This window comes from Mus musculus, chromosome 19 (genome assembly GCF_000001635.26).
Source record: "Mus musculus strain C57BL/6J chromosome 19, GRCm38.p6 C57BL/6J".
Lineage (NCBI taxonomy): Eukaryota > Metazoa > Chordata > Mammalia > Rodentia > Muridae > Mus > Mus musculus.
In genome coordinates, this window is record NC_000085.6 from 53,465,821 (window position 1) to 53,475,475 (window position 9,655).

Sequence of the window (9,655 nt, forward strand, 5' to 3'; positions counted from 1 at the left end):
TGTCCCCAAAGATTTGCAGAATATAAAGAGAGAACCCTTGTGCAGCTATGAAGCACAAGTTCGGTCGATGTGAAGCATGGAATCTGTAAGTTGATGATAAGTCATTAGTATAGGCCACCCTCCATGTCTGTGTGTTCTGGATCACGGTATTCAACCAGACACAGACTGAAATCACTCGGGAAACAGATTACATCTGCAATAAAGGTGGGAAATAGATCACATCATCTGCAACAAAGATATGCTGTTCTCCTCATCCTTACTCCCCAAACAACACATTTGACAAGTATATATGTTATGATTTGAATACAAAATATCCCCTTCCCAAGAAGGCTGATTTGTTAAACATTTCCATCTGATGGCCCAGTTTTGAGAAATGGAAATTTCAAAAGATGAGGCCTAGTAAGAGACATATGTCACTGGGGTCATGTGATTCCTGTCCATCATGAGGTAAAGAAACTTCTCCATCATGAGGTAAAGAAACTTCTCTGTCATGTATTTCTGCTGTCGTGATGCTCTGCATGTGTGTGGGGGACTAAGAAACCACAGACTCCTGAAAGCCATAAACCAAATTAAATCTTTCCTCCCTTAAATTGCTGTCCAGGTGGTTTTGTAATAATATGCTAAAAGTAGAAAATTAGTACCAGGAGTGGGGTTGTTGCTGTTACTAATCTAGGACAGGTGGTACTTAAGCTTTTGGAATTAGTTTGTTTAAGAGATGTAGCAGCATTTGGAGAAGCATGCTAGAGAAAGTCTAGAATGCTTTAATTCAGAGCCCAGAGCAATTCCAGCAGAAGCTCAGAGTTGTGAGTGCTGTTGGAAATGTAGACAATGAAGAGTTTTATACTCATTGTTCAGGCAGAAATGAAGATTGCATTGGGAACAGAACTAGAGGCCATTCATGTTACATTTTGGCAAGGAATTATAGAAAAGATGGCTTGAGGGCATCTCAGAAATTTCTCAGATCACACCCAGGCAGATCTCTGAGTTCAAACCTAGCTTAGTCTACATAGCAGGTTCCAGGACAGCCAGTGTTACACAGAAAGACAGAGAGAGGGGGGGAGGGAGAGAGAGAGAGAGACTTTAAGAAAGAGAGAGAAAGAGACTTTAAGAAAGACTGACATGTCAAGAGAACTTTTACATATAGGGATGCCTAGGGACTGTAGGAGTGGAGTTACTGAAAGCCTTGGTAGCTCATATCCCACCACTGTGATCCCTCAGTGATGCACGTGATGCACAAAGCCTCAGGCTTCAATGTTTACCCTGCTAGGGGTGGTCTTTATTTGGTCCCATTCTCCTTCTATGCCCTTGTTCTTTCTTTTCTGGAATGGGAGAGTTTATTCTATACCACTGTAACTTGGAAACATATAAATTATTTATTATGATGGTGGTGGTGGTGGTGATGATAATGGTGATGTTTGGTTTTTACAGGTAAAAAAATTGACTTTGTTTTGAGTCTTTGAACTCAACTTTTGAACAATGTTGGAATCGTTGACAATGCTTTTTCCATTACAAAGTTATGAGCTTTGTGGGGGACATGGTCAGAAGTAGATGCTATGGCTTGACTGTGAAATATCCCCAGCAGGCTCATGTGCTGACTATTCTCAGTGAGTGGCACTATTTTAGGAAGTGGGGCAGTAACCAAAGAAGCAGGCCACTGGAAGCATGTCTTTGGGGCTGTTTCATGCCCCAAGCCACTGCTCGCTCTCATACTTGTTCTCACTTTCACTCTTGTTCTCTGCTTCCTGTAAATCATGAGATAAAGAAACTCCTCTCTTATATGCTACTGCTGCCGTCATGTTCTGACCAAATGCATGGGGCTGAGCAAGCACAGACTGGACCCCCCGAAACTGTGAGCAAAAATAAATCTTTCCTCTCTCAAGTTACCTCAGGTGTTTTGGTCACAGTGACAATAAAACGGAAAGCTGCAGTTTTCATAGCTGTCATAAACCATCTGCAAATGTCCTAAAGAATACAGAAATTGTTCTGTAAGTCGTAGATAAATACTGGGCCATTTTATACAAGGCACTTGAGCCTCTGCACTTTTTGTTATCTTTGGCTCTGGTCAATCCCTGGTGGATACAGAGAGATAACTATACAGAGAGAAGGCTGTGTTTGATTCTTATCCTAAGACCTTAGTGCTTACCTGATGGCTTCAGGAAGTTCCAAAAGGGAATGGTTTCATCTCCCACGGTACTAAAGCCAGACCCCACCTCTTTGAGGTCAAGCCTGTACCCTTATCTGCTTTCAGGGACTTCCCAGAAACACTCTGAGAACTGCTGCCAATCTGTGGAACTTCTCAGACCAGGGCTTGGATCTTAAGACCTACCCCAATCTACAGAAAATGGCCCAGAGTGTGGGAGCACCCTCCCACTCAGGACCACCAACTTCTGAGTTCTCCAAGTCAATTCTGTCTCATGTAGGGCTTTCCACACACCCCGTCCATCCCCTTTAAAATGGCACTTCAGCTTTTAGAATCCAAGCAGAAGCAACACCCAGATCTCCGCCCAAGCCTTTGCTGGGTTCCTCAGTCTCAAAGCAAATGCTTTCACCAGCTCGTGTGTGCGAGGTCTTCCCAAAGGTCATGCATGTGCTTCTAAGTACATATACGTTCATACATACATGTGTGCCTCTCACCGTTTTTTAAAGTAATGTGAATACACTATACACATTTCTCCCGGCTCTCTTATTCTTCATTTAATACTGTACTTGGGAAACTCAGTCATTCTGGTAACTAAAAACTGTCTTTCTTCCTCTTTTACTTTTTCAACTTTTTATTGGTTCTTTGTGAATTTCACACCATGCACCCAATGCTATTCATCTCTCTGTCTCTTCATAGTTACTCTTGCAACCCCCCTCCCCAAGTAAAAGAAAAGAAAAATAAATAAATATTGCTGTGGAAACTGCAGTTTGTCATGGTGTGTCCCATAATACACCCTTTTGTCCAAACACCTTCTTGCAAATGTTCATTGCAGTGAGTCATTTGTCTGGTTCGAGGCCTCTGGCTTCTGCTACACTATCAATACTGAATCCTCACTGGGACTCCTCTCAGATATCCTGTTGTTGCCCTGTGTCACAGAGATCCTGCAGTTTCGGATCTGTAGGACTGGCCCCTTCACCTGCTCTAGCAGATGGTAGATGGGGTAGATGTTGGGGTGGATCTGGGTCTGGAGTGCTGGTCAGCCCTCAGGTCAGTTACGCTGCCCAGGCAAGGTGCAGGGCTGGCTCTCTTGAGTACTGCAGGTGGTGAGGGGCAGGGATAGCTCCCCTGTTCTCCTGATTTGGGGTGGGGACAGCTCTCCTGCCTGCTGCAGGCAGTGAGGGGTGAGAAAACCTGTCTTTCTAATAGCTGTGGATAAAACTTTATTAGTAGTTTGCATTAACCGTTTGATAGGTTGTTCTCCCTTGATCGTCACTTAACACATCTCCAGTCTCCAGCACCTTTGATGAATTTCGGTGTGAATGTATCTGTGTTAATGCTACTTTTCCTGCTTTTGAAAGCCTGGTTCTCAGGCAGCCAAGGAAGCCCCACAGGGACCTGCGGGAGGCCTCTGCAAATAGTGCTGCAGAGGCTGTAGAACGGAGGAGGGCAGCATGGCTGAGTGAGGCTCGTTATTGAATTTATTTTTAAAAGTCTTACTCTGATTATAAAATGGGACAAATGCCTGGGAAACGTGGAAAAGTAACAGATGTGAAAATGAAAGTCCCCTAGGGACAGGAGCTGCGGCTCGTGGTAGAGTGCTTGCCTAGTGTGCACAAAGACCTACATTCTATCCTTAGTATGACATAAAACTGGGTATGGTGGCACATGCTATAATCCCAGGACTCAAAGTTCAAAGTCAGCCTTGAATAGCTAGCAAGTTTGAGGCTAGCCTAGGCTACATGAGACATTAGCTTTAAAATATTTTAAATATATATTTGTTGCATGTAGCTTTGCCACTCTGTCTAAGCTCCGGGAACAGGCCACGCTACCAGCCCCTACCCAGCTTCTCTTGAACCCACAGATAAAACACACACACACAATCATTCATTTTCAACTTGCCTTCTTGGCACAATTGCTGGGCATTTTTAAACTCCCGAGGCTAGCGTGCCCTTAGTAATATGCTTAGCTCTGCACTTCTCCACCTAAACTTTAGTTGTTTAGTTATGTCTAGGCCCTGCTAGACACCCCCGACTGCCCGCCAGTAGGAGCAGCCTGTGTGGCCACTCCGTTTGAGATTTCACATGGCTGGTCACCTTTTCTCCATCAGCAGCATGGAGGATGCTGTTCTCCTTGCTTTGTGTTTGTCTGCTTGCCTCCCAAAAGTCCTGCCTATCCCTTCCACCCAGCAATTGGCCCATGGCTTCTTTATTGACAGATCAAGAACCAATTGGGGAACAGGACCTTATTATCAGAACCACCCCTACGTATATTTATATGTTACATATTTGCATGTTTATAAATATATATTTATTATAATCATCATATATTATAAACGATACAATTATATATTATAAATATATATCTAAATATTATATACATAGATACACACACACACACACACACGTACACCAACTGGAATCTCATCATCCAGAGGGATCTACCAATAATATTTAGAACTTCTCTTGACAATACATTTTTTTTTTAGATTCAAAAGAGAAGATAAGTAGAGGCCAAGGGAATGTGTAGGAAAGACATCTATGGCGGGGGGGGGGGGGCAATCTCTGAGCAGAGGGGAACTGAAGAAAGTCCTGGGCTCTGAAAATGGTGGGGTGAGATCACTGGTGAGCCTGAGGGCAGTGCAGATGAACTGCCCCCCCCCGCCCCACCCACAAGGTCCTGGAATCCACACCAGACATCAAAATTCAACAGATCTGCAACACATTTGAGGGGTACAAACTCGAGATTTTAGGGGAGCACCGAAGGAAAAAGCCATCAGAACTGAGAAAGGGCAAGACTGGAGGCCCAGAGAGAGGCCATTTCTGAAGTACTAACTTGAGTGTTACAGACTAGTGCCATGGCTCAGCAGAGAATAAAGAGTTGATACTCCAAGCCTGCTGGCCTGAGTTCCATTCCTGCATCCCACATCGTGGGAGGAGAGAGCCAAATCTTGCAAGTTGTCCTCTGACCTCCACATGAATACTGTGGCAGACCACCCTCTGACATACACACAATCAATAAATCCAATTAAAATATGTTTAAAGAGTGAGACATGAGGCTTTGGAGTGGGTGGTATAGCTGAGAAAGATGTGGCTCTGAATCTAAGAACACAAGTTTGGAAATAGCAAGGTTTTGGTTTTGTTGAAGATACTACTTATCAACTGTGCAACTTGAAATAAGACCGTGGGTCTTATGTCTCCATCTACAGCTCCAGAGGATACTGATACATCTAACACAAGCCAGCAGTATGAGCATTTCTCAAGCGATACAACTAAGAGACAAACAAGGTACCTGGCACACAGAGGGCTCCCTGGCATGTTTGGAGGACACAGAATGAGAAAGGCAGAGGGATAGACCTGGGGGAGAAGGTGCTCGGAGGACCAGATGAGGTGACTGAAGGTGTGTCCATCTCTTCTTTCCTTACTTTAGGAACCAGAATGTGGGGGTGGGGGTGGCTGAATTGGTTGACTGCTTGCTTCCCTTCATGAAGCCCCAAATTGGATCCCCAGTGCCACATAAACTGGGCATGGTGGTGCATGCCTATAATTCCGGCACTCAGCCGGGAGAAGCGGGAAGATCAGAATTTCAAAGTTCTCCTCAGATTCTTACACAGCCTGGGATACATGAGAACTGCCTTTAAAAAACAAAACCAAAAACTTTTGACTGAGAATTTTTGTTCATCAGTCTATCCATCCATCCATCTGCCCATTCCTCCACGTACCTACCCATACATCCATCCATTCATCTACCCACCCATTTATCCACCCATCCATCCACCCACCTATCCACCTATCCATCCATCCATCCATCCATCCATCCATCCATCCATCCACCCACCCATCCATCCATCTATCCATCCATCCACCCACCCATCCATCCATCCATCCATCCATCCATCCATCTACTCATTCATCCATCCATCTACCCATCCACCTATCCATTCCTCCATTTATCCACCTGTTCATCTATCCACCCACCCACCCATCTATCCATCCACCCATCCATACATCCACCCACCTATCCATCCATCCATCTACCCATCCACCCATCCATCCATCTTTCTCTTCCTTGCTCTCTTCAACCATCTGTCCACCCATCATCATTTTATGATATATCTCTGGGACCTCTGGGTCTGGGCTAATTGCTAAACGCAAAGCATTAGGGAAATGCCAAGAGGAAGCAAGGAGCAGTCGAGCCACCCCACCACCACATACCTCTTCAGGGGCCTGTATTTATCAGGAAGACCATCATGTAATGAATAACAAAACATCACAAAATGTTGTGGGTTGAGCATGAAATGTCCCCATAGACTCATGTGTTTGACCATCTGGTCCTCAAACTGGTTGGTGCTGCTTGGTGGAACATGTGGAAATTTGGGGGTTGTAGGACCTAGCTGGTAGACATAGGCTACCAGAGGCCAACCCTTTGTCAGGTCCCCTGCCTATTCCTGATTTGCCACCCTGTGATCAAGTCACCTTGCCCATTGCCACCACTACAGATGGAGCTGCTATAGTCAGGGTGCTCTTTAAAACTGTGAGCCAAAATAAATCCTCACTCACTTAAGTCCTTGCCATACCTGTCTTATTTACTTTTCTGTTCTGTTCATCATGACCGAAGACACTTATAGAAGAAAGGGTTTATTTGGGGCTAACCATTTCAGATCAGGCCATCATGGCTGGGAACATGGATGTAAGCAGACAGGCATGTCACAGAAACCACAGCTGAGAGCTCACACCCCCATCCACAGACCAGGAGCAGACAGCACACTAGGAGAGTGTGTGTTCTTTTTAAATACTATTTTTATTTATATATTTTTACTATTAAAAATACGTTTTTCTATACAATAGATTCTGTTCATGACTTCCCCTTTCCCAAGTCTTTCCAAATCCTTCCCACCTCCTCACCCACTCAAATCCACACCTTCTCTTTTCCCCTCTTATTAGAAACAAACAGGCATAAAATAAAATAAAAACCAAAATAGGACAAAACAAACAAAGCAACAAACAGGGAAAGGGTAAAGAAAATAAAAGGCCAAAAAATGCACAAGAAACACAAGACAGATGATGAAACTCGTACATTTGAACACATAGAAATCACTTAAAGACACAAAACTGGAAACCATAATATATAAGCAAAAGATCTGTAAGGAAAAAAACTCCCAAAATGCCATTGAGTTCATTTTGTGTTGGCTGTGTACTGCTGGACATGAGACCTGCCCTTAACTGTGGTTTGTATACCCAGTGAGACTCCACGGGAGAAAACTCACTTTTCCTTTGAGAGCAGTTACCAGTTGGAGATAGCTTCTGGGTTTGTGAAGGGCGCTTGCTCGTGTCTGTGTCCCCGCTCAGCACTGGGACATCATCTGGCTTAGACCTGTGCATGCTGCCACAGTCTCTGTGAGTTCATATGTGCATCAGTGGCTACAAGACCTTGCTTCCATGTTGGCTTTCACCCCTCTGGCTCTTAGAATCTTCCCACCTCTTCTTCCCCCGAGTTTCCTGAGCCCTGAGAGAAAGGGTTTGATGGAGACATTCCATTTATGGCTGGGTGTTCCGATATTTTCTCTCTGCACATCATCTAGTTGTGGCTTTCTGTTCCCATCTGCTTCAGGAGAAGCGTCTCTGATGATGGCTGGACTGCATACAGTCGCTTGAAACCTCAAAGCCCACCTCCAGCCACAAACCTCCCCCAACAAAGCCACACCTCTAAATCTTCCCAAAACAACAGGGACCACGTCAGAGCCTATGGTGGCATGTTTATTCAAAGCACCACAGTACCTAGAAGAACCTCCAAAGCCCATTTCCCCAACCACCTGCTTGCTTTAGCCTTGGCCTGGTCTGTCTGACCAAGTCTCATAGCTTTTGCCTTAGGGTTTCTAGTGCTGCGATAAAACACCATGACCAAAAGCAACCTGGGGGAGAGAAAGTTTATTTCTGCTTAGAGTTCCACCTCACTAACGGAAGTCAGGACAGGAACTCGAACAGGACAGGAACCTTGAGGCAGGAGCTGATGCAGAGGCCATGGAAGAGTGCTGCTTACTGGCTTGATCTCTGTGACTTGATCAGACTCTTTTTTTTCCCTTCCCTTCCCTTCCCTTCCCTTCCCTTCCCTTCCCTTCCCTTCCCTTCCCTTCCCTTCCCTTCCCTTCCCTCCCCTTCCCCTTCCCCTTCCCCTTCCCCTTCCCCTTCCCCTTCCCCTTCCCCTTCCCCTTCCCCTTCCCCTTCCCCTTCCCCTTCCCCTTCCCCTTCCCCTTCCCCTTCCCCTCCTCTCCCCCTACCCTCCCCCTCCCTTCCCTTCCCTTCCCTTTCCTTTCCTTTTTCCTTCCTTTTCCCTTTCTTTGTTTCCTTTCCTTTCCTTTCCTTTCCTTTCCTTTCCTTTCCTTTCCTTTCCTTTCTTTTTCTTTTTCTTTTCTTTTTTTTTTTTTTTTTTTGAGATAAGGTTTCTCTGTGTAATCCTGGCTGTCATAGAACTCCCCCTGAAGACCAGTGTAGCAGGAACAGAGGAGCTGCCTCTGTGTAAACACTTGGGGCTGTGCAGCCACAAAAGCATCTCCTGCAGGAGGACCCAATTGAGAACTAACTGAGAGACCAAGGATTGCCACTGCAAATAATGCCAGCCAATCAGGAACTGCTGTTTAGAAGAGATGCTTTCTTGGGACCAATGGGGATGCAGGTGGAGGGTATTAAAGGAGCTAGCAGCAGTGCTCAGATGAGCTTGCTGCAGCATTCTCACCTGCTCCCAGAGTCTGCATTGCTGACCCTGTGCCAACTCCCCCAAACCCCCAAGGGCAGGTAGGGTCCTGCGGAGTGCTGTCCAGAGCACAGGCAACAGACCAGGGCAGCCTCAAACTCAGAGATCTGCTTGCCTCAGCCTCCTGAGCATTGGGATTAAAGGGATGTGCCACCATGCCTGGCTTCAGCCTGCTTTCTTAGACAACCCAGGACCATCACCCCAGGGGTGTGGCATGACACATAGCAAGCTGCGTTTTCATAATCATCAATCAAGAAAATGCCCCATAATCCTGTCCACAGCCCAAGCTGGTAGCAGCATTTTCTTTATTGAGGTTTTCTCTTCCCAGATGACAGCAGCTTGTATCAAGATGACATGAAACCAGCCAGCACAGCCTCTAGCATTCCCTTGTTTAGCCGCTCCAGCACCTAGTTCTCCATTCTCTGCCTTGTGAGCAGTCAGAGCCTTGATAACGTCCACCCGTCTGTGAGTATCACAGTGTGCCAGCCCTGGGGGACAGAAGCGAGGAAATCGGGTTTCTGCTCCCCTCTGGCTGTTGAGCTTGTGTGAGATGGTCTTGGAAAGCCATAACATAAATATATATGTAAAGTTCCATGGTGCTAAAGGAGAGAGCTTCCCTAGGAGCAGGGCTCAGAGCTGCAGGAAGAGCGGGCTCACGGGTGAGCAGCCCTCCCATGGAAAGGTAGAAGGTAAGAGGGAGAGGAGAGGAGGAGGGGAGGGGAGGGGAGGGGAGGGGAGGGCAGTCAAGGGCAGAAAGACAGGTCCCCT